Genomic DNA, 27857 nt, shown 5'->3' with positions numbered 1-27857 from the left:
TTCCTTTCCGTTCTACTTTGGTACATTCCATTCCATTGCATTCCATTCCATTCCATTCCATTCCATTCCGTTCCGTTCTACTCGGTTACATTCCATTCAATTCCATTCCATTCCGTTCTACTCGGGTAGATTCCATTCCATTCCATTCCATTCCTTTCCATTCCATTGCATTCCATTGCATTGCATTGCACTCAATTCCATTCCATTCCATTCCATTCCATTCCATTCCATTCCATTCCGTTCCGTTCAACTCAGTAACATTCCATTCAATTACATTCCATTCCGTTCTACTCGGTTACATTCCATTCCATTCCATTCCATTCCATTCCAATCCATTCCATTCCATTCCATTCCGTTCTACTCGGGTACATTCCGTTCCATTCCATTCCATTCCATTCCATTCCATTCCATTCCTTTCCGTTCTACTTTGGTACATTCCATTCCATTCCATTCCATTCCATTCCATTCCATTCCATTCCATTACATTCCATTCCATTCCATTCCGTTCTACTCAGGTTGATTCCATTCCATTCCATTCCATTCCATTCCATTCCATTCCATTCCATTCCATTCGATTCCATTCCATTCCATTCCATTGAATTCCATTCCATTCCATTCCATTCCATTCCATTCCATTCCATTCCATTCCATTCCATTCCATTCCATTCCATTCCGTTCCGTTCCATTCCATTGAATTCCATTCCATTCCATTCCATTCCATTCCATTCCATTGAATTCCATTCCATTCCATTCCATTCCATTCCATTCCATCCCATTCCATTCCATTCCATTCCATTCCGTTCTACTCGGGTTGATTCCATTCTATTCCATTCCATTCCATTCGATCCCATTTGATTCCATTCGATTCCATTCAATTCCATTCGATTCCATTCCATTCCACTCCATTCCATTCCATTGAATTCCATTCCATTCCATTCCATTTCATTCCATTCCATTCCATTCCATGGAATTCCATTCCATTCCATTCCATTCCATTCCATTCCATTCCATTCCATTCCATTCCATTCCATTCCATTCCATTCCATTCCGTTCCATTCCATTCCATTCCGTTCCTTTCCGTCCCGTTCCGTTCCGTTCCGTTCCGTTGCGTTCCGTTCCGTTCTACTCGGGTTGATTCCATTCTATTCCATTCCATTCCATTCGATTCCATTCGATTCCATTCGATTCCACTCCATTCCATTCCATAGAATTCCATTCCATTCCATTCCATTCCATTGAATTCCATTCCATTCCATTCCATTCCATTGAATTCCATTCCATTCCATTCCATTCCATTGAATTCCATTCCATTCCATTCCATTCCATTCCATTCCATTCCATTCCATTCCATTCCATTCTACTGGTGTCCATTCCATTCCATTCCATTCCATTCCATTCCATTCCATTCCATTCCATTGAATTCCATTCCATGGAATTCCATTCCATTCCATTCCATTCCATTGAATTCCATTCCATTCCATTCCATTCCATTCCATTCCATTCCATTCCATTCCATTCCATTCTACTGGTATCCATTCCATTCCATTCTATTCCATTCCATTCCATTCCATTCCATTCCATTCCTTTCCATTCCATTGCATTCCATTGCATTCCATTCCATTCCATTCCATTCCATTCCATTCCATTCCACTCCACTCCACTCCACTCCACTCCATTGCACTCCACTCCACTCCGGTACATTCCGTTCCGTTCCATTCCATTCCATTCCATTCCATTCCGTTCCAGTGCACTCTACTCCACTCCACTCTACTCCACTCCACTCCGGTACATTCCATTCCATTCCATTCCATTCCATTCCATTCCATTTCCATTCCCATTCCATTTCCATTCCCTTTCCATTTCCATTCCCGTTTCTTTTCCATTCCCGTTCCATTTCCATTCCAGTTCCATTACCATTCCCGTTCCATTTCCATTCCCGATCCATTTCCATTCCCGTTCCTTTTCCATTCCCGTTCCATTTCCATTCCCGTTCCGTTACCATTCCCGTTCCATTTCCGTTCTCGTTCCGTTTCCGTTCCCGTTCCATTTCCCTTCCCGTTCCATTTCCGTTCCCGTTCCATTTCCATTCCCGTTCCATTTCCGTTCCCGTTCCATTTCCATTCCCGTTCTATTTCCATTCCTTTTCCATTTCCATTTCATTCCATTCCGTTCTGCTCGGGTACATTCCATTCCATTCCATTGCATTCCATTCCGTTCTGCTCCTGTCCATTCCGTTCCATTCCATTCCGTTCCATTCCGTTCTACTAGGGTAGATTCCATTCCATTCCATTCCATTCCATTCCATTCCATTCCATTCCATTCCATTCCATTCCATTCTACTGGTGTCCATTCCATTCCATTCCATTCCATTCCATTCCATTCCATTCCATTCCATTGCATTCCATTCCATTGCATTCCATTCCATTCCGTTCCGTTCTACTCGGTTACATTCCATTCAATTCCATTCCATTCCGTTCTACTCGGGTAGATTCCATTCCATTCCATTCCATTCCATTCCTTTCCATTCCATTGCATTCCATTGCATTGCATTGCACTCAATTCCATTCCATTCCATTCCATTCCATTCCATTCCATTCCATTCCATTCCATTCCGTTCCGTTCAACTCGGTTACATTCCATTCAATTACATTCCATTCCGTTCTACTCGGTTACATTCCATTCCATTCCATTCCATTCCATTCCATTCCATTCCATTCCATTGCATTCCATTCCATTCCATTCCATTCCATTCCATTCCGTTCCGTTCTACTCGGTTACATTCCATTCAATTCCATTCCATTCCGTTCTACTCGGGTAGATTCCATTCCATTCCATTCCATTCCTTTCCATTCCATTGCATTCCATTGCATTGCATTGCACTCAATTCCATTCCATTCCATTCCATTCCATTCCATTCCATTCCATTCCATTCCATTCCATTCCATTCCGTTCCGTTCAACTCGGTTACATTCCATTCAATTACATTCCATTCCGTTCTACTCGGTTACATTCCATTCCATTCCATTCCATTCCATTCCAATCCATTCCATTCCATTCCATTCCGTTCTACTCGGGTACATTCCATTCCATTCCATTCCATTCCATTCCATTCCATTCCATTCCGTTCTACTTTGGTACATTCCATTCCATTCCATTCCATTCCATTCCATTCCATTCCATTCCATTCCATTCCATTCCGTTCTACTCGGGTTGATTCCATTCTATTCCATTCCATTCCATTCCATGGAATTCCATTCCATTCCATTCCATTCCATTCGATTCCATTCCATTCCATTCCATGGAATTCCATTCCATTCCATTCCATTCCATGGAATTCCATTCCATTCCATTCCATTCCATTCCATTCCATTCCATTCCATTGAATTCCATTCCATTCCATTCCATTCCATTCCATTCCATTGAATTCCATTCCGTTCCATTCCATTCCATTGAATTCCATTCCATTCCATTCCATTCCATTCCATTCCATTCCATTCCATTCCATTCCATTGAATTCCATTCCATTCCATTCCATTCCATTCCATTCCATTCCATTCCATCCCATTCCATTCAATTCCATTCCATTCCGTTCTACTCGGGTTGATTCCATTCTATTCCATTCCATTCCATTCGATCCTATTTGATTCCATTCGATTCCATTCAATTCCATTCGATTCCATTCCATTCCACTCCATTCCATTCCATTGAATTCCATTCCATTCCATTCCATTCCATTCCATTCCATTCCATTCCATTCCATTCCATTCCATTGAATTCCATTCCATTCCATTCCATTCCAATCCATTGAATTCCATTCCATTCCATTCCATTCCATTGAATTCCATTCCATTCCATTCCATTCCATTCCATTCCATTCCATTCCATTCCATTCCATTCTACTGGTGTCCATTCCATTCCATTCCATTCCATTCCATTCCATTCCATTCCTTTCCATTCCATTGCATTCCATTGCATTCCATTCCATTCCATTCCATTCCATTCCATTCCATTCCACTCCACTCCACTCCACTCCACTCCATTCCACTCCACTCCACTCCGGTACATTCCATTCCATTCCATTCCATTCCATTCCATTCCATTTCCATTCCCATTCCATTTCCATTCCCGTTCCATTTCCATTCCCGTTTCTTTTCCATTCCCGTTCCATTTCCATTCCAGTTCCATTACCATTCCCGTTCCATTTCCATTCCCGATCCATTTCCATTCACGTTCCATTTCCATTCCAGTTCCATTACCATTCCCGTTCCATTTCCATTCCCGATCCATTTCCATTCCCGTTCCATTTCCATTCCCGTTCCATTTCCATTCCCGTTCCATTACCATTCCCGTTCCATTTCCGTTCCCGTTCCGTTTCCGTTCCCGTTCCCTTTCCGTTCTCGTTCCGTTTCCGTTCCCGTTCCATTTCCATTCCCGTTCCATTACCGTTCCCGTTCCATTTCCATTCCCGTTCCATTTCCATTCCCTTTCCATTTCCATTTCATTCCATTCCGTTCTGCTCGGGTACATTCCATTCCATTCCATTGCATTCCATTCCGTTCTGCTCCTGTCCATTCCATTCCATTCCAATCCGTTCCATTCCGTTCTACTCGGGTAGATTCCATTCCATTCCATTCCATTCCATTCTACTGGTGTCCATTCCATTCCATTCCATTCCATTCCATTCCATTCCATTCCATTCCATTCCATTGCATTCCATTCCATTCCATTCCATTCCGTTCCGTTCTACTCGGTTACATTCCATTCAATTCCATTCCATTCCGTTCTACTCGGGTAGATTCCATTCCATTCCATTCCATTCCTTTCCATTCCATTGCATTCCATTGCATTGCATTGCACTCAATTCCATTCCATTCCATTCCATTCCATTCCATTCCATTCCATTCCATTCCGTTCCGTTCAACTCGGTTACATTCCATTCAATTACATTCCATTCCGTTCTACTCGGTTACATTCCATTCCATTCCATTCCATTCCATTCCAATCCATTCCATTCCATTCCATTCCGTTCTACTCGGGTACATTCCATTCCATTCCATTCCATTCCATTCCATTCCATTCCATTCCGTTCTACTTTGGTACATTCCATTCCATTCGATTCCATTCCATTCCATTCCATTCCATTCCATTCCATTCCATTCCGTTCTACTCAGGTTGATTCCATTCTATTCCTTTCCATTCCATTCCATTCCATTCCATTCCATTCCATTCGATTCCATTCCATGGAATTCCATTCCATTCCATTCCATTCCATTCCATTGAATTCCATTCCATTCCATTCCATTCCATTCCATTGAATTCCATTCCGTTCCATTCCATTCCATTGAATTCCATTCCATTCCATTCCATTCCATTCCATTCCATTCCATTCCATTCCATTCCATTGAATTCCATTCCATTCCATTCCATTCCATTCCATTCCATCCCATTCCATTCCATTCGATTCCATTCCGTTCTACTCGGGTTGATTCCATTCTATTCCATTCCATTCCATTCGATCCCATTTGATTCCATTCGATTCCATTCAATTCCATTCGATTCCATTCCATTCCACTCCATTCCATTCCATTGAATTCCATTCCATTCCATTCCATTCCATTCCATTCCATGGAATTCCATTCCATTCCATTCCATTCCATTCCATGGAATTCCATTCCATTCCATTCCATTCCATTCCATAGAATTCCATTCCATTCCATTCCATTCCACTGAATTCCGTTCCATTCCATTCCATTCCGTTCCGTTCCGTTCCGTTCCGTTCCGTTGCGTTCCGTTCCATTCAGTTGTGTTCCGTTCCGTTCTACTCGGGTTGATTCCATTCTATTCCATTCCATTCCAATCCATTCCGTTCCATTCCATTGAATTCCATTCCATTCCATTCCATTCCATTCCATTCCATTGAATTCCATTGCATTCCATTCCATTCCATAACATTCCATTCCATTGAATTCCATTCCATTCCATTCCATTCCATGGAATTCCGTTCCATTCCATTCCATTCCGTTCCTTTCCGTCCCGTTCCGTTCCGTTCCGTTCCTTTGCGTTCCGTTCCGTTCTACTCGGGTTGATTCCATTCTATTCCATTCCATTCCATTCCATTCGATTCCATTCGATTCCATTCGATTCCACTCCATTCCATTCCATAGAATTCCATTCCATTCCATTCCATTCCATTGAATTCCATTCCATTCCATTCCATTCCATTCCATTCCATTCCATTCCATTCCATTCCATTGAATTCCATTCCATTCCATTCCATTCCATTCCATTGAATTCCATTCCATTCCATTCCATTCCATGGAATTCCATTCCATTCCATTCCATTCCATTCCATTCCATCCCATTCCATTCCATTCCATTCCATTCCGTTCTACTCGGGTTGATTCCATTCTATTCCATTCCATTCCATTCGATCCCATTTGATTCCATTCGATTCCATTCAATTCCATTCGATTCCATTCCATTCCACTCCATTCCATTCCATTGAATTCCATTCCATTCCATTCCATTCCATTCCATTCCATGGAATTCCATTCCATTCCATGGAATTCCATTCCATTCCATTCCATTCCATTCCATAGAATTCCATTCCATTCCATTCCATTCCACTGAATTCCGTTCCATTCCATTCCATTCCGTTCCGTTCCGTTCCGTTCCGTTCCGTTGCGTTCCGTTCCATTCCGTTGTGTTCCGTTCCGTTCTACTCGGGTTGATTCCATTCTATTCCATTCCATTCCAATCCATTCCGTTCCATTCCATTGAATTCCATTCCATTCCATTCCATTCCATTCCATTCCATTCCATTCAATTCCATTGAATTCCATTGCATTCCATTCCATTCCATTCCATTCCATTCCATTGAATTCCATTCCATTCCATTCCATTCCATGGAATTCCGTTCCATTCCATTCCATTCCGTTCCTTTCCGTCCCGTTCCGTTCCGTTCCGTTCCGTTGCGTTCCGTTCCGTTCTACTCGGGTTGATTCCATTCTATTCCATTCCATTCCATTCGATTCCATTCGATTCCATTCGATTCCACTCCATTCCATTCCATAGAATTCCATTCCATTCCATTCCATTCCATTGAATTCCATTCCATTCCATTCCATTCCATAGAATTCCATTCCATTCCATTCCATTCCATTGAATTCCATTCCATTCCATTCCATTCCATTCCATTCCATTCCATTCCCTTCTATTCCATTCTACTGGTGTCCATTCCATTCCATTCCATTCCATTCCATTCCATTCCATTCCATTCCTTTCCATTCCATTGCATTCCATTGCATTCCATTCCATTCCATTCCATTCCATTCCATTCCATTCCACTCCACTCCACTCCACTCCACTCCATTCCACTCCACTCCACTCCGGTACATTCCATTCCATTCCATTCCATTCCATTCCATTCCATTCCGTGCTTCTCGGGTACATTCCGTTCCGTTCCATTCCATTCCATTCCATTCCATTCCGTTCCAGTGCACTCTACTCCACTCCACTCCACTCCACTCCACTCCGGTACATTCCATTCCATTCCATTCCATTCCATTCCATTTCCATTCCCATTCCATTTCCATTCCCGTTCCATTTCCATTCCCGTTTCTTTTCCATTCCCGATCCATTTCCATTCCAGTTCCATTACCATTCCCGTTCCATTTCCATTCCCGATCCATTTCCATTCCCGTTCCTTTTCCATTCCCGTTCCATTTCCATTCCCGTTCCGTTACCATTCCCGTTCCATTTCCGTTCCCGTTCCGTTTCCGTTCCCGTTCCATTTCCGTTCTCGTTCCGTTTCCGTTCCCGTTCCATTTCCATTCCCGTTCCATTTCCGTTCCCGTTCCATTTCCATTCCCGTTCCATTTCCGTTCCCGTTCCATTTCCATTCCCGTTCTATTTCCATTCCCTTTCCATTTCCTTTTCATTCCATTCCGTTCTGCTCGGGTACATTCCATTCCATTCCATTGCATTCCATTCCGTTCTTCTCCTGTCCATTCCATTCCATTCCATTCCGTTCCATTCCGTTCTACTCGGGTAGATTCCATTCCATTCCATTCCATTCCATTCCATTCCATTCCATTCCATTCCATTCCATTCTACTGGTGTCCATTCCATTCCATTCCATTCCATTCCATTCCATTCCATTCCATTCCATTGCATTCCATTCCATTCCATTCCATTCCATTCCGTTCCGTTCTACTCGGTTACATTCCATTCAATTCCATTCCATTCCGTTCTACTCGGGTAGATTCCATTCCATTCCATTCCATTCCATTCCTTTCCATTCCATTGCATTCCATTGCATTGCATTGCACTCAATTCCATTCCATTCCATTCCATTCCATTCCATTCCATTCCATTCCATTCCGTTCCGTTCAACTCGGTTACATTCCATTCAATTACATTCCATTCCGTTCTACTCGGTTACATTCCATTCCATTCCATTCCATTCCATTCCATTCCAATCCATTCCATTCCATTCCATTCCGTTCTACTCGGGTACATTCCATTCCATTCCATTCCATTCCATTCCATTCCATTCCATTCCGTTCTACTTTGGTACATTCCATTCCATTCCATTCCATTCCATTCTATTCCATTACATTCCATTCCATTCCATTCCGTTCTACTCGGGTTGATTCCATTCTATTCCATTCCATTCCATTCCATTCCATTCCATTCCATTCCATTCCATTCCATTCCAATCGATTCCATTCCATTCCATTCCATTGAATTCCATTCCATTCCATTCCATTCCTTGGAATTCCATTCCATTCCATTCCATTCCATTCCATTCCATTCCATTCCATTCCATTGAATTCCATTCCATTCCATTCCATTCCATTCCATTGAATTCCATTCCGTTCCATTCCATTCCATTGAATTCCATTCCATTCCATTCCATTCCATTCCATTCCATTCCATTCCATTCCATTGAATTCCATTCCATTCCATTCCATTCCATTCAATTCCATCCCATTGAATTCCATTCCATTCCATTCCATTCCATTCCATTCCATCCCATTCCATTCCATTCCATTCCATTCCATTCCGTTCTACTCGGGTTGATTCCATTCTATTCCATTCCATTCCATTCGATCCCATTTGATTCCATTCGATTCCATTCAATTCCATTCGATTCCATTCCATTCCACTCCATTCCATTCCATTGAATTCCATTCCATTCCATTCCATTCCATTCCATTCCATTCCATTCCATTCCATTCCATTCCATTCCATTCCATTGAATTCCATTCCATTCCATTCCATTCAATTGAATTCCGTTCCATTCCATTCCATTCCGTTCCGTTCCGTCCCGTTCCGTTCCGTTCCGTTGCGTTCCGTTCCGTTCTACTCGGGTTGATTAAATTCTATTCCATTCCATTCTATTCGATTCCATTCGATTCCAATCGATTCCATTCGATTCCATTCGATTCCATTGAATTCCATTCCATTCCATTCCATTCCATTCCATTCCATTCCATTCCATTCCATTGAATTCCATTCCATTCCATTGAATTCCATTCCATTCCATTCCATTCCATTGAATTCCGTTCCATTCCATTCCATTCCATTCCATTCCATTCCATTGAATTCCATTCCATTCCATTCCATTCCATTCCATTCCATTCCGTTCCAGTGCGCTCTACTCCACTCCACTCCACTCCACTCCACTCCGGTACATTCCATTCCATTCCATTCCATTCCATTCCATTCCATTCCATTCCATTTCCATTCCCATTCCATTTCCATTCCCGTTCCATTTCCATTCCCGTTTCTTTTCCATTCCCGATCCATTTCCATTCCAGTTCCATTACCATTCCCGTTCCATTTCCATTCCCGATCCATTTCCATTCCCGTTCCTTTTCCATTCCCGTTCCATTTCCATTCCCGTTCCGTTACCATTCCCGTTCCATTTCCGTTCCCGTTCCGTTTCCGTTCCCGTTCCATTTCCGTTCTCGTTCCGTTTCCGTTCCCGTTCCATTTCCATTCCCGTTCCATTTCCGTTCCCGTTCCATTTCCATTCCCGTTCCATTTCCGTTCCCGTTCCATTTCCATTCCCGTTCTATTTCCATTCCCTTTCCATTTCCATTTCATTCCATTCCGTTCTGCTCGGGTACATTCCATTCCATTCCATTGCATTCCATTCCGTTCTGCTCCTGTCCATTCCATTCCATTCCATTCCGTTCCATTCCGTTCTACTCGGGTAGATTCCATTCCATTCCATTCCATTCCATTCCATTCCATTCCATTCCATTCCATTCCATTCCATTCCATTCCATTCCATTCCATTCCATTCTACTGGTGTCCATTCCATTCCATTCCATTCCATTCCATTCCATTCCATTCCATTGCATTCCATTCCATTCCATTCCATTCCATTCCGTTCCGTTCTACTCGGTTACATTCCATTCAATTCCATTCCATTCCGTTCTACTCGGGTAGATTCCATTCCATTCCATTCCATTCCATTCCTTTCCATTCCATTGCATTCCATTGCATTGCATTGCACTCAATTCCATTCCATTCCATTCCATTCCATTCCATTCCATTCCATTCCATTCCATTCCGTTCCGTTCAACTCGGTTACATTCCATTCCATTCCATTCCATTCCGTTCTACTCGGTTACATTCCATTCCATTCCATTCCATTCCATTCCAATCCATTCCATTCCATTCCATTCCGTTCTACTCGGGTACATTCCATTCCATTCCATTCCATTCCATTCCATTCCATTCCATTCCATTCCGTTCTACTTTGGTACATTCCATTCCATTCCATTCCATTCCATTCTATTCCATTACATTCCATTCCATTCCATTCCGTTCTACTCGGGTTGATTCCATTCTATTCCATTCCATTCCATTCCATTCCATTCCATTCCATTCCATTCCATTGAATTCCATTCCGTTCCATTCCATTCCATGGAATTCCATTCCATTCCATTCCATTCCATTCCATTCCATTCCATTCCATTCCATTGAATTCCATTCCATTCCATTCCATTCCATTCCATTCCATTCCATCCCATTCCATTCCATTCCATTCCATTCCATTCCATTCCATTCCATTCCATTCCATTCCGTTCCGTTCAACTCGGTTACATTCCATTCAATTACATTCCATTCCGTTCTACTCGGTTACATTCCATTCCATTCCATTCCATTCCATTCCAATCCATTCCATTCCATTCCATTCCGTTCTACTCTGTTACATTCCATTCCATTCCATTCCATTCCATTCCAATCCATTCCATTCCATTCCATTCCGTTCTACTCGGGTACATTCCATTCCATTCCATTCCATTCCATTCCATTCCATTCCATTCCATTCCATTCCGTTCTACTTTGGTACATTCCATTCCATTCCATTCCATTCCATTCTATTCCATTACATTCCATTCCATTCCATTCCGTTCTACTCGGGTTGATTCCATTCTATTCCATTCCATTCCATTCCATTCCATTCCATTCCATTCCATTCCAATCGATTCCATTCCATTCCATTCCATTCCATTCCATTCCATTCCATTCCATTCCTTGGAATTCCATTCCATTCCATTCCATTCCATTCCATTCCATTCCATTCCATTGAATTCCATTCCATTCCATTCCATTCCATTCCATGGAATTCCATTCCGTTCCATTCCATTCCATTGAATTCCATTCCATTCCATTCCATTCCATTCCATTCCATTCCATTGAATTCCATTCCATTCCATTCCATTCCATTCCATTCCATCCCATTCCATTCCATTCCATTCCATTCCGTTCTACTCGGGTTGATTCCATTCTATTCCATTCCATTCCATTCCATTCCATTCCATTCCATTCCATTCCATTCCATGGAATTCCATTCCATTCCATTCCATTCCATTCCATTGAATTCCATTCCATTCCATTCCATTCCATTCCATTGAATTCCATTCCGTTCCATTCCATTCCATTGAATTCCATTCCATTCCATTCCATTCCATTGAATTCCATTCCATTCCATTCCATTCCATTCCATTCCATTCCATCCCATTCCATTCCATTCCATTCCATTCCGTTCTACTCGGGTTGATTCCATTCTGTTCCATTCCATTCCATTCGATCCCATTTGATTCCATTCGATTCCATTCAATTCCATTCGATTCCATTCCATTCCACTCCATTCCATTCCATTGAATTCCATTCCATTCCATTCCATTCCATTCCATTCCATTCCATTCCATTGAATTCCATTCCATTCCATTCCATTCCATTCCATTCCATTCCATTCCATTGAATTCCATTCCATTCCGTTCCATTCCATTGAATTCCATTCCATTCCATTCCATTCCATTCCATTCCATTCCATTCCATTCCATTCCATTCTACTGGTGTCCATTCCATTCCATTCCATTCCATTCCATTCCATTCCATTCCATTCCATTCTACTGGTGTCCATTCCATTCCATTCCATTCCATTCCATTCCATTCCATTCCTTTCCATTCCATTGCATTCCATTGCATTCCATTCCATTCCATTCCATTCCATTCCATTCCATTCCATTCCACTCCACTCCACTCCACTCCACTCCATTCCACTCCACTCCACTCCGGTACATTCCATTAAATTCCATTCCATTCCATTCCATTCCATTCCATTCCATTCCGTGCTTCTCGGGTACATTCCGTTCCGTTCCATTCCATTCCATTCCATTCCATTCCGTTCCAGTGCACTCTACTCCACTCCACTCCACTCCACTCCACTCCGGTACATTCCATTCCATTCCATTCCATTCCATTCCATTCCATTTCCATTCCCATTCCATTTCCATTCCCGTTCCATTTCCATTCCCGTTTCTTTTCCATTCCCGTTCCATTTCCATTCCAGTTCCATTACCATTCCCGTTCCATTTCCATTCCCGATCCATTCCCATTCCCGTTCCATTTCCGTTCCCGTTCCGTTTCCGTTCCCGTTCCATTTCCGTTCTCGTTCCGTTTCCGTTCCCGTTCCATTTCCATTCCCGTTCCATTTCCGTTCCCGTTCCATTTCCATTCCCGTTCCATTTCCCTTCCCTTTCCATTTCCATTTCATTCCATTCCGTTCTGCTCGGGTACATTCCATTCCATTCCATTGCATTCCATTCCGTTCTGCTCCTGTCCATTCCATTCCATTCCAATCCGTTCCATTCCGTTCTACTCGGGTAGATTCCATTCCATTCCATTCCATTCCATTCCATTCCATTCCATTCCATTCCATTCCATTCCATTCTACTGGTGTCCATTCCATTCCATTCCATTCCATTCCATTCCATTCCATTGCATTCCATTCCATTCCGTTCCGTTCTACTCGGTTACATTCCATTCAATTCCATTCCATTCCGTTCTACTCGGGTAGATTCCATTCCATTCCATTCCATTCCTTTCCATTCCATTGCATTCCATTGCATTGCATTGCACTCAATTCCATTCCATTCCATTCCATTCCATTCCATTCCATTCCATTCCATTCCGTTCCGTTCAACTCGGTTACATTCCATTCAATTACATTCCATTCCGTTCTACTCGGTTACATTCCATTCCATTCCATTCCATTCCATTCCAATCCATTCCATTCCATTCCATTCCGTTCTACTCGGGTACATTTCATTCCATTCCATTCCATTCCATTCCATTCCATTCCATTCCTTTCCGTTCTACTTTGGTACATTCCATTCCATTGCATTCCATTCCATTCCATTCCATTCCATTCCGTTCCGTTCTACTCGGTTACATTCCATTCAATTCCATTCCATTCCGTTCTACTCGGGTAGATTCCATTCCATTCCATTCCATTCCTTTCCATTCCATTGCATTCCATTGCATTGCATTGCACTCAATTCCATTCCATTCCATTCCATTCCATTCCATTGAATTCCATTCCATTCCATTGAATTCCATTCCATTCCATTCCATTCCATTCCATTCCATTCCATTCCATTCCATTCCATTGAATTCCATTCCATTCCATTCCATTCCATGGAATTCCATTCCATTCCATTCCATTCCATTCCATTCCATTCCATTCCATTCCATTCCATTACATTCCATTGAATTCCATTCCATTCCATTCCATTCCATTCCATTGAATTCCATTCCGTTCCATTCCATTCCATTGAATTCCATTCCATTCCATTCCATTCCATTCCATTCCATTCCATGGAATTCCATTCCATTCCATTCCATTCCATTCCATTCCATCCCATTCCATTCCATTCCATTCCATTCCGTTCTACTCGGGTTGATTCCATTCTATTCCATTCCATTCCATTCGATCCCAATTGATTCCATTCGATTCCATTCAATTCCATTCGATTCCATTCCATTCCACTCCATTCCATTCCATTGAATTCCATTCCATTCCATTCCATTCCATTCCATTCCATGCAATTCCATTCCATTCCATTCCATTCCATTCCATAGAATTCCATTCCATTCCATTCCATTCCACTGAATTCCGTTCCATTCCATTCCATTCCGTTCCGTTCCGTTCCGTTCCGTTCCGTTGCGTTCCGTTCCGTTCCGTTGTGTTCCGTTCCGTTCTACTCGGGTTGATTCCATTCTATTCCATTCCATTCCAATCCATTCCGTTCCATTCCATTGAATTCCATTCCATTCCATTCCATTCCATTCCATTCCATTCCATTCCATTCCATTCCATTCCATGGAATTCCGTTCCATTCCATTCCATTCCGTTCCGTTCCGTCCCGTTCCGTTCCGTTCCGTTCCGTTGCGTTCCGTTCCGTTCTACTCGGGTTGATTCCATTCTATTCCATTCCATTCCATTCGATTCCATTCGATTCCATTGAATTCCATTCCATTCCATTCCATTCCATTCCATTCCATTCCATTCCATTCCTTTCCATGGAATTCCATTCCATTCCATTCCATTCCATTGAATTCCATTCCATTCCATTCCATTCCATTCCATTCCATTCCATTCCATTCCATTCCATTCCATTCCATTCCATTCCATTCTACTGTTGTCCATTCCATTCCATTCCATTCCATTCCATTCCATTCCATTCCATTCCATTCCTTTCCATTCCATTGCATTCCATTGCATTCCATTCCATTCCATTCCATTCCATTCCATTCCATTCCATTCCATTCCACTCCACTCCACTCCACTCCACTCCATTCCACTCCACTCCACTCCGGTACATTCCATTCCATTCCATTCCATTCCATTCCGTGCTTCTCGGGTACATTCCGTTCCGTTCCATTCCATTCCATTCCATTCCATTCCGTTCCAGTGCTCTCTACTCCACTCCACTCCACTCCACTCCACTCCGGTACATTCCATTCCATTCCATTCCATTCCATTCCATTCCATTTCCATTCCCATTCCATTTCCATTCCCGTTCCATTTCCATTCCCGTTTCTTTTCCATTCCCGTTCCATTTCCATTCCAGTTCCATTACCATTCCCGTTCCATTTCCATTCCCGATCCATTTCCATTCCCGTTCCTTTTCCATTCCCGTTCCATTTCCATTCCCGTTCCGTTACCATTCCCGTTCCATTTCCGTTCCCGTTCCGTTTCCGTTCCCGTTCCATTTCCGTTCTCGTTCCGTTTCCGTTCCCGTTCCATTTCCATTCCCGTTCCATTTCCGTTCCCGTTCCATTTCCATTCCCGTTCCATTTCCATTCCCTTTCCATTTCCATTTCATTCCATTCCGTTCTGCTCGGGTACATTCCATTCCATTCAATTGCATTCCATTCCGTTCTGCTCCTGTCCATTCCATTCCATTCCATTCCGTTCCATTCCGTTCTACTTGGGTAGATTCCATTCCATTCCATTCCATTCCATTCCATTCCATTCCATTCCATTCCATTCTACTGGTGTCCATTCCATTCCATTCCATTCCATTCCATTCCATTCCATTCCATTCCATTCCATTGCATTCCATTCCATTCCATTCCATTCCATTCCGTTCCGTTCTACTCGGTTACATTCCATTCAATTCCATTCCATTCCGTTCTACTCGGGTAGATTCCATTCCATTCCATTCCATTCCTTTCCATTCCATTGCATTCCATTGCATTGCATTGCACTCAATTCCATTCCATTCCATTCCATTCCATTCCATTCCATTCCATTCCATTCCGTTCCGTTCAACTCGGTTACATTCCATTCAATTACATTCCATTCCGTTCTACTCTGTTACATTCCATTCCATTCCATTCCATTCCATTCCATTCCATTGAATTCCATTCCATTCCATTCCATTCCATTCCATTGAATTCCATTCCGTTCCATTCCATTCCATTGAATTCCATTCCATTCCATTCCATTCCATTGCATTCCATTCCATTGAATTCCATTCCATTCCATTCCATTCCATTCCATTCCATTCCATCCCATTCCATTCCATTCCATTCCATTCCGTTCTACTCGGGTTGATTCCATTCTATTCCATTCCATTCCATTCGATCCCATTTGATTCCATTCAATTCCATTCGATTCCATTCCATTCCACTCCATTCCATTCCATTGAATTCCATTCCATTCCATTCCATTCCATTCCATTCCATTCCATTCCATGGAATTCCATTCCATTCCATTCCATTCCATGGAATTCCATTCCATTCCATTCCATTCCATTCCATAGAATTCCATTCCAGTCCATTCCATTCCACTGAATTCCGTTCCATTCCATTCCATTCCGTTCCGTTCCGTTCCGTTCCGTTCCGTTGCGTTCCGTTCCGTTCCGTTGTGTTCCGTTCCGTTCTACTCGGGTTGATTCCATTCTATTCCATTCCATTCCAATCCATTCCGTTCCATTCCATTGAATTCCATTCCATTCCATTCCATTCCATTCCATTCCATTCCATTCCATTCCATTCCATTCCATTGAATTCCATTCCATTCCATTCCATTCCATTCCATTCCATTCCATGGAATTCCATTCCATTCCATTCCATTCCATTCCATTCCATTCCATTCCATGGAATTCCGTTCCATTCCATTCCATTCCGTTCCTTTCCGTCCCGTTCCGTTCCGTTCCGTTCCGTTGCGTTCCGTTCCGTTCTACTCGGGTTGATTCCATTCTATTCCATTCCATTCCATTCGATTCCATTCGATTCCATTCGATTCCACTCCATTCCATTCCATAGAATTCCATTCCATTCCATTCCATTCCATTGAATTCCATTCCATTCCATTCCATTCCATAGAATTCCATTCCATTCCATTCCATTCCATTGAATTCCATTCCATTCCATTCCATTCCATTCCATTCCATTCCATTCCATTCCATTCCATTCTACTGGTGTCCATTCCATTCCATTCCACTCCATTCCATTCCATTCCATTCCATTCCATTCCTTTCTATTCCATTGCATTCCATTGCATTCCATTCCATTCCATTCCATTCCATTCCATTCCATTCCATTCCACTCCACTCCACTCCACTCCACTCCATTCCACTCCACTCCACTCCGGTACATTCCATTCCATTCCATTCCATTCCATTCCATTCCATTCCGTGCTTCTCGGGTACATTCCGTTCCGTTCCATTCCATTCCATTCCATTCCATTCCGTTCCAGTGCACTCTACTCCACTCCACTCCACTCCACTCCACTCCGGTACATTCCATTACATTCCATTCCATTCCATTCCATTCCATTTCCATTCCCATTCCATTTCCATTCCCGTTCCATTTCCATTCCCGTTTCTTTTCCATTCCCGTTCCATTTCCATTCCAGTTCCATTACCATTCCCGTTCCATTTCCATTCCCGATCCATTTCCATTCCCGTTCCTTTTCCATTCCCGTTCCATTTCCATTCCCGATCCGTTACCATTCCCGTACCATTTCCGTTCCCGTTCCGTTTCCGTTCCCGTTCCATTTCCGTTCTCGTTCCGTTTCCGTTCCCGTTCCATTTCCATTCCCGTTCCATTTCCGTTCCCGTTCCATTTCCATTCCCGTTCCATTTCCATTCCCTTTCCATTTCCATTTCATTCCATTCCGTTCTGCTCGGGTACATTCCATTCCATTCCATTGCATTCCATTCCGTTCTGCTCCTGTCCATTCCATTCCATTCCAATCCGTTCCATTCCGTTCTACTCGGGTAGATTCCATTCCATTCCATTCCATTCCATTCCATTCCATTCCATTCCATTCCATTCCATTCTACTGGTGTCCATTCCATTCCATTCCATTCCATTCCATTCCATTGCATTCCATTCCATTCCATTCCATTCCATTCCATTCCGTTCCGTTCTACTCGGTTACATTCCATTCAATTCCATTCCATTCCGTTCTACTCGGGTAGATTCCATTCCATTCCATTCCTTTCCATTCCATTCCATTCTACTGGTGTCCATTCCATTCCATTCCATTCCATTCCATTCCATTCCATTCCTTTCCATTCCATTGCATTCCATTGCATTCCATTCCATTCCATTCCATTCCATTCCATTCCATTCCATTCCACTCCACTCCACTCCACTCCACTCCATTCCACTCCACTCCACTCCGGTACATTCCATTCCATTCCATTCCATTCCATTCCATTCCATTCCATTCCATTCCATTCCGTGCTTCTCGGGTACATTCCGTTCCGTTCCATTCCATTCCATTCCATTCCATTCCGTTCCAGTGCACTCTACTCCACTCCACTCCACTCCACTCCACTCCGGTACATTCCATTCCATTCCATTCCATTCCATTCCATTCCATTTCCATTCCCATTCCATTTCCATTCCCGTTCCATTTCCATTCCCGTTTCTTTTCCATTCCCGTTCCATTTCCATTCCAGTTCCATTACCATTCCCGTTCCATTTCCATTCCCGATCCATTTCCATTCCCGTTCCATTTCCATTCCCGTTCCATTTCCATTCCCGTTCCATTACCATTCCCGTTCCATTTCCGTTCCCGTTCCGTTTCCGTTCCCGTTCCATTTCCGTTCTCGTTCCGTTTCCGTTCCCGTTCCATTTCCATTCCCGTTCCATTTCCGTTCCCGTTCCATTTCCATTCCCGTTCCATTTCCATTCCCTTTCCATTTCCATTTCATTCCATTCCGTTCTGCTCGGGTACATTCCATTCCATTCCATTGCATTCCATTCCGTTCTGCTCCTGTCCATTCCATTCCATTCCAATCCGTTCCATTCCGTTCTACTCGGGTAGATTTCATTCCATTCCATTCCATTCCATTCCATTCCATTCCATTCCATTCCATTCCATTCCATTCTACTGGTGTCCATTCCATTCCATTCCATTCCATTCCATTCCATTCCATTCCATTCCATTCCATTGCATTCCATTCCATTCCATTCCATTCCATTCCGTTACGTTCTACTCGGTTACATTCCATTCAATTCCATTCCATTCCGTTCTACTCGGGTAGATTCCATTCCATTCCATTCCATTCCTTTCCATTCCATTGCATTCCATTGCATTGCATTGCACTCAATTCCATTCCATTCCATTCCATTCCATTCCATTCCATTCCATTCCATTCCATTACATTCCGTTCCGTTCAACTCGGTTACATTCCATTCAATTACATTCCATTCCGTTCTACTCGGTTACATTCCATTCCATTCCATTCCATTCCATTCCATTCCAATCCATTCCATTCCATTCCATTCCGTTCTACTCGGGTACATTCCATTCCATTCCATTCCATTCCATTCCATTCCATTCCATTCCATTCCATTCCATTCCATTCCGTTCTACTTTGGTACATTCCATTCCATTCGATTCCATTCCATTCCATTCCATTCCATTCCATTCCATTCCATTCCGTTCTACTCAGGTTGATTCCATTCTATTCCATTCCATTCCATTCCATTCCATTCCATTCCATTCCATTCCATTCGATTCCATTCCATGGAATTCCATTCCATTCCATTCCATTCCATTCCATTCCATTCCATTGAATTCCATTCCATTCCATTCCATTCCATTCCATTCCATTCCATTCCATTGAATTCCATTCCATTCCATTCCATTCCATCCCATTCCATTCCATTCCATTCCATTCCGTTCTACTCGGGTTGATTCCATTCTATTCCATTCCATTCCATTCGATCCCATTTGATTCCATTCGATTCCATTCAATTCCATTCGATTCCATTCCATTCCACTCCATTCCATTCCATTGAATTCCATTCCATTCCATTCCATTCCATGGAATTCCATTCCATTCCATGGAATTCCATTCCATTCCATTCCATTCCATTCCATAGAATTCCATTCCATTCCATTCCATTCCACTGAATTCCGTTCCATTCCATTCCATTCCGTTCCGTTCCGTTCCGTTCCGTTCCGTTGCGTTCCGTTCCATTCCGTTGTGTTCCGTTCCGTTCTACTCGGGTTGATTCCATTCTATTCCATTCCATTCCAATCCATTCCGTTCCATTCCATTGAATTCCATTCCATTCCATTCCATTCCATTCCATTCCATTCCATTCCATTCCATTGAATTCCATTGCATTCCATTCCATTCCATTCCATTCCATTCCATTGAATTCCATTCCATTCCATTCCATTCCATGGAATTCCGTTCCATTCCATTCCATTCCGTTCCTTTCCGTCCCGTTCCGTTCCGTTCCGTTCCGTTGCGTTCCGTTCCGTTCTACTCGGGTTGATTCCATTCTATTCCATTCCATTCCATTCGATTCCATTCGATTCCATTCGATTCCACTCCATTCCATTCCATAGAATTCCATTCCATTCCATTCCATTCCATTGAATTCCATTCCATTCCATTCCATTCCATAGAATTCCATTCCATTCCATTCCATTCCATTGAATTCCATTCCATTCCATTCCATTCCATTCCATTCCATTCCATTCTATTCCATTCTACTGGTGTCCATTCCATTCCATTCCATTCCATTCCATTCCTTTCCATTCCATTCCATTCCTTTCCATTCCATTGCATTCCATTGCATTCCATTCCATTCCATTCCATTCCATTCCATTCCATTCCACTCCACTCCACTCCACTCCACTCCATTCCACTCCACTCCACTCCGGTACATTCCATTCCATTCCATTCCATTCCATTCCATTCCATTCCGTGCTTCTCGGGTACATTCCGTTCCGTTCCATTCCATTCCATTCCATTCCATTCCGTTCCAGTGCACTCTACTCCACTCCACTCCACTCCACTCCACTCCGGTACATTCCATTCCATTCCATTCCATTCCATTCCATTCCATTCCATTTCCATTCCCATTCCATTTCCATTCCCGTTCCATTTCCATTCCCGTTTCTTTTCCATTCCCGATCCATTTCCATTCCAGTTCCATTACCATTCCCGTTCCATTTCCATTCCCGATCCATTTCCATTCCCGTTCCTTTTCCATTCCCGTTCCATTTCCATTCCCGTTCCGTTACCATTCCCGTTCCATTTCCGTTCCCGTTCCGTTTCCGTTCCCGTTCCATTTCCGTTCTCGTTCCGTTTCCGTTCCCGTTCCATTTCCATTCCCGTTCCATTTCCGTTCCCGTTCCATTTCCATTCCCGTTCCATTTCCGTTCCCGTTCCATTTCCATTCCCGTTCTATTTCCATTCCCTTTCCATTTCCTTTTCATTCCATTCCGTTCTGCTCGGGTACATTCCATTCCATTCCATTGCATTCCATTCCGTTCTGCTCCTGTCCATTCCATTCCATACCATTCCGTTCCATTCCGTTCTACTCGGGTAGATTCCATTCCATTCCATTCCATTCCATTCCATTCCATTCCATTCCATTCCATTCCATTCTACTGGTGTCCATTCCATTCCATTCCATTCCATTCCATTCCATCCCATTCCATTCCATTCCATTCCATTGCATTCCATTCCATTCCATTCCATTCCATTCCGTTCCGTTCTACTCGGTTACATTCCATTCAATTCCATTCCATTCCGTTCTACTCGGGTAGATTCCATTCCATTCCATTCCATTCCATTCCATTCCATTCCATTCCATTCCATTCCATTCCGTTCCGTTCAACTCGGTTACATTCCATTCAATTACATTCCATTCCGTTCTACTCGGTTACATTCCATTCCATTCCATTCCATTCCATTCCAATCCATTCCATTCCATTCCATTCCGTTCTACTCGGGTACATTCCATTCCATTCCATTCCATTCCATTCCATTCCATTCCATTCCATTCAATTCCGTTCTACTTTGGTACATTCCATTCCATTCCATTCCATTCCATTCTATTCCATTACATTCCATTACATTCCATTCCGTTCTACTCGGGTTGATTCCATTCTATTCCATTCCATTCCATTCCATTCCATTCCATTCCATTCCATTCCATTCCAATCGATTCCATTCCATTCCATTCCATTGAATTCCATTCCATTCCATTCCATTCCTTGGAATTCCATTCCATTCCATTCCATTCCATTCCATTCCATTCCATTGAATTCCATTCCATTCCATTCCATTCCATTCCATTGAATTCCATTCCGTTCCATTCCATTCCATTGAATTCCATTCCATTCCATTCCATTCCATTCCATTGAATTCCATTCCGTTCCATTCCATTCCATTGAATTCCATTCCATTCCATTCCATTCCATTCCATTCCATTCCATTCCATTCCATTGAATTCCATTCCATTCCATTCCATTCCATTCCATTCCATCCCATTCCATTCCATTCCATTCCATTCCATTCCGTTCTACTCGGGTTGATTCCATTCTATTCCATTCCATTCCATTCGATCCCATTTGATACCATTCGATTCCATTCAATTCCATTCGATTCCATTCCATTCCACTCCATTCCATTCCATTGAATTCCATTCCATTCCATTCCATTCCATTCCATTCCATTCCATTCCATTCCATTCCATTCCATTCCATTCCGTTCCATTCCATTGAATTCCATTCCATTCCATTCCATTCAATTGAATTCCGTTCCATTCCATTCCATTCCGTTCCGTTCCGTCCCGTTCCATTCCGTTCCGTTGCGTTCCGTTCCGTTCTACTCGGGTTGATTAAATTCTATTCCATTCCATTCTATTCGATTCCATTCGATTCCAATCGATTCCATTCGATTCCATTCGATTCCATTGAATTCCATTCCATTCCATTCCATTCCATTCCATTCCATTGCATTCCATTCCATTCCATTCCATTGAATTCCATTCCATTCCATTGAATTCCATTCCATTCCATTCCATTCCATTGAATTCCGTTCCATTCCATTCCATTCCATTCCATTCCATTCCATTCCATTGAATTCCATTCCATTCCATTCCATTCCATTCCATTCCATTCCGTTCCAGTGCACTCTACTCCACTCCACTCCACTCCACTCCACTCCGTTACATTCCATTCCATTCCATTCCATTCCATTCCATTCCATTCCATTTCCATTCCCATTCCATTTCCATTCCCGTTCCATTTCCATTCCCGTTTCTTTTCCATTCCCGATCCATTTCCATTCCAGTTCCATTACCATTCCCGTTCCATTTCCATTCCCGATCCATTTCCATTCCCGTTCCTTTTCCATTCCCGTTCCATTTCCATTCCCGTTCCGTTACCATTCCCGTTCCATTTCCGTTCCCTTTCCGTTTCCGTTCCCGTTCCATTTCCGTTCTCGTTCCGTTTCCGTTCCCGTTCCATTTCCGTTCTCGTTCCGTTTCCGTTCCCGTTCCATTTCCGTTCCCGTTCCCTTTCCGTTCCCGTTCCATTTCCATTCCCGTTCCATTTCCGTTCCCGTTCCATTTCCATTCCCGTTCTATTTCCATTCCCTTTCCATTTCCATTTCATTCCATTCCGTTCTGCTCGGGTACATTCCATTCCATTCCATTGCATTCCATTCCGTTCTGCTCCTGTCCATTCCATTCCATTCCATTCTGTTCCATTCCATTCCATTCGATCCCATTTGATTCCATTCGATTCCATTCAATTCCATTCGATTCCATTCCATTCCACTCCATTCCATTCCATTGAATTCCATTCCATTCCATTCCATTCCATTCCATTCCATTCCATTCCATTCCATTCCATTGAATTCCATTCCATTCCATTCCATTCCATTCCATTCCATTCCATTCCATTGAATTCCATTCCATTCCGTTCCATTCCATTGAATTCCATTCCATTCCATTCCATTCCATTCCATTCCATTCCATTCCATTCCATTCCATTCTACTGGTGTCCATTCCATTCCATTCCATTCCATTCCATTCCATTCCATTCTACTGGTGTCCATTCCATTCCATTCCATTCCATTCCATTCCATTCCATTCCTTTCCATTCAATTGCATTCCACTGCATTCCATTCCATTCCATTCCATTCCATTCCATTCCATTCCACTCCACTCCACTCCACTCCACTCCATTCCACTCCACTCCACTCCGGTACATTCCATTCCATTCCATTCCATTCCATTCCATTCCATTCCATTCCATTCCGTGCTTCTCGGGTACATTCCGTTCCGTTCCATTCCATTCCATTCCATTCCATTCCGTTCCAGTGCACTCTACTCCACTCCACTCCACTCCACTCCACTCCGGTACATTCCATTCCATTCCATTCCATTCCATTCCATTCCATTTCCATTCCCATTCCATTTCCATTCCCGTTCCATTTCCATTCCCGTTTCTTTTCCATTCCCGTTCCATTTCCATTCCAGTTCCATTACCATTCCCGTTCCATTTCCATTCCCGATCCATTTCCATTCCCGTTACATTTCCATTCCCGTTCCATTTCCATTCCCGTTCCATTACCATTCCCGTTCCATTTCCGTTCTCGTTCCGTTTCCGTACCCGTTCCATTTCCGTTCTCGTTCCGTTTCCGTTCCCGTTCCATTTCCGTTCCCGTTCCATTTCCGTTCCCGTTCCATTTCCATTCCCGTTCCATTTCCGTTCCCGTTCCATTTCCATTCCCGTTCTATTTCCATTCCCTTTCCATTTCCATTTCATTCCATTCCGTTCTGCTCGGGTACATTCCATTCCATTCCATTGCATTCCATTCCGTTCTGCTCCTGTCCATTCCATTCCATTCCATTCCGTTCCATTCCGTTCTACTCGGGTAGATTCCATTCCATTCCATTCCATTCCATTCCATTCCATTCCATTCCATTCCATTCCATTCCATTCTACTGGTGTCCATTCCATTCCATTCCATTCCATTCCATTCCATTCCATTGCATTCCATTCCATTCCATTCCGTTCCGTTCTACTCGGTTACATTCCATTCAATTCCATTCCATTCCGTTCTACTGGGGTAGATTCCATTCCATTCCATTCCATTCCATTCCTTTCCATTCCATTGCATTCCATTGCATTGCATTGCACTCAATTCCATTCCATTCCATTCCATTCCATTCCATTCCATTCCATTCCATTCCATTCCATTCCGTTCCGTTCAACTCGGTTACATTCCATTCAATTACATTCCATTCCGTTCTACTCGGTTACATTCCATTCCATTCCATTCCATTCCATTCCAATCCATTCCATTCCATTCCATTCCGTTCTACTCGGTTACATTCCATTCCATTCCATTCCATTCCATTCCAATCCATTCCATTCCATTCCATTCCGTTCTACTCGGGTACATTCCATTCCATTCCATTCCATTCCATTCCATTCCATTCCATTCCATTCCATTCCATTCCGTTCTACTTTGGTACATTCCATTCCATTCCATTCCATTCCATTCTATTCCATTACATTCCATTCCATTCCGTTCTACTCGGGTTGATTCCATTCTATTCCATTCCATTCCATTCCATTCCATTCCATTCCATTCCATTCCAATCGATTCCATTCCATTCCATTCCATTGAATTCCATTCCATTCCATTCCATTCCTTGGAATTCCATTCCATTCCATTCCATTCCATTCCATTCCATTCCATTGAATTCCATTCCATTCCATTCCATTCCATTCCATCCCATTCCATTCCATTCCATTCCATTCCATTCCGTTCTACTCGGGTTGATTCCATTCTATTCCATTCCATTCCATTCCATTCCATTCCATTCCATTCCATTCCATTCCATTCCATTCCATTCCATTCCATTCCATTCCATGGAATTCCATTCCATTCCATTCCATTCCATTCCATTGAATTCCATTCCATTCCATTCCATTCCATTCCATTGAATTCCATTCCGTTCCATTCCATTCCATTGAATTCCATTCCATTCCATTCCATTCCATTCCATTGAATTCCATTCCATTCCATTCCATTCCATTGAATTCCATTCCATTCCATTCCATTCCATTCCATTCCATTCCATCCCATTCCATTCCATTCCATTCCATTCCATTGAATTCCATTCCATTCCATTCCATTCCATTCCATTCCATTCCATTGAATTCCATTCCATTCCGTTCCATTCCATTGAATTCCATTCCATTCCATTCCATTCCATTCCATTCCATTCCATTCCATTCCATTCCATTCTACTGGTGTCCATTCCATTCCATTCCATTCCATTCCATTCCATTCCATTCCATTCCATTCTACTGGTGTCCATTCCATTCCATTCCATTCCATTCCATTCCATTCCATTCCTTTCCATTCCATTGCATTCCACTGCATTCCATTCCATTCCATTCCATTCCATTCCATTCCATTCCACTCCACTCCACTCCACTCCACTCCATTCCACTCCACTCCACTCCGGTACATTCCATTCCATTCCATTCCATTCCATTCCATTCCATTCCATTCCGTGCTTCTCGGGTACATTCCGTTCCGTTCCATTCCATTCCATTCCATTCCATTCCGTTCCAGTGCACTCTACTCCACTCCACTCCACTCCACTCCACTCCGGTACATTCCATTCCATTCCATTCCATTCCATTCCATTTCCATTCCCATTCCATTTCCATTCCCGTTCCATTTCCATTCCCGTTTCTTTTCCATTCCCGTTCCATTTCCATTCCAGTTCCATTCCCATTCCCGTTCCATTTCCATTCCCGATCCATTTCCATTCCCGTTCCATTTCCATTCCCGTTCCATTTCCATTCCCGTTCCATTACCATTCCCGTTCCATTTCCGTTCCCGTTCCGTTTCCGTTCCCGTTCCATTTCCGTTCTCGTTCCGTTTCCGTTCCCGTTCCATTTCCATTCCCGTTCCATTTCCGTTCCCGTTCCATTTCCATTCCCGTTCCATTTCCCTTCCCTTTCCATTTCCATTTCATTCCATTCCGTTCTGCTCGGGTACATTCCATTCCATTCCATTGCATTCCATTCCGTTCTGCTCCTGTCCATTCCATTCCATTCCAATCCGTTCCATTCCGTTCTACTCGGGTAGATTCCATTCCATTCCATTCCATTCCATTCCATTCCATTCCATTCCATTCCATTCCATTCCATTCCATTCCATTCTACTGGTGTCCATTCCATTCCATTCCATTCCATTCCATTCCATTGCATTCCATTCCATTCCGTTCCGTTCTACTCGGTTACATTCCATTCAATTCCATTCCATTCCGTTCTACTCGGGTAGATTCCATTCCATTCCATTCCATTCCTTTCCATTCCATTGCATTCCATTGCATTGCATTGCACTCAATTCCATTCCATTCCATTCCATTCCATTCCATTCCATTCCATTCCATTCCGTTCCGTTCAACTCGGTTACATTCCATTCAATTACATTCCATTCCGTTCTACTCGGTTACATTCCATTCCATTCCATTCCATTCCATTCCAATCCATTCCATTCCATTCCATTCCGTTCTACTCGGGTACATTCCGTTCCATTCCATTCCATTCCATTCCATTCCATTCCTTTCCGTTCTACTTTGGTACATTCCATTCCATTGCATTCCATTCCATTCCATTCCATTCCATTCCGTTCCGTTCTACTCGGTTACATTCCATTCAATTCCATTCCATTCCGTTC

This window comes from Gorilla gorilla, chromosome 14, assembly GCF_029281585.2.
Source record: "Gorilla gorilla gorilla isolate KB3781 chromosome 14, NHGRI_mGorGor1-v2.1_pri, whole genome shotgun sequence".
Lineage (NCBI taxonomy): Eukaryota > Metazoa > Chordata > Mammalia > Primates > Hominidae > Gorilla > Gorilla gorilla.
Note: the sequence above shows the minus strand (reverse complement) of the source record.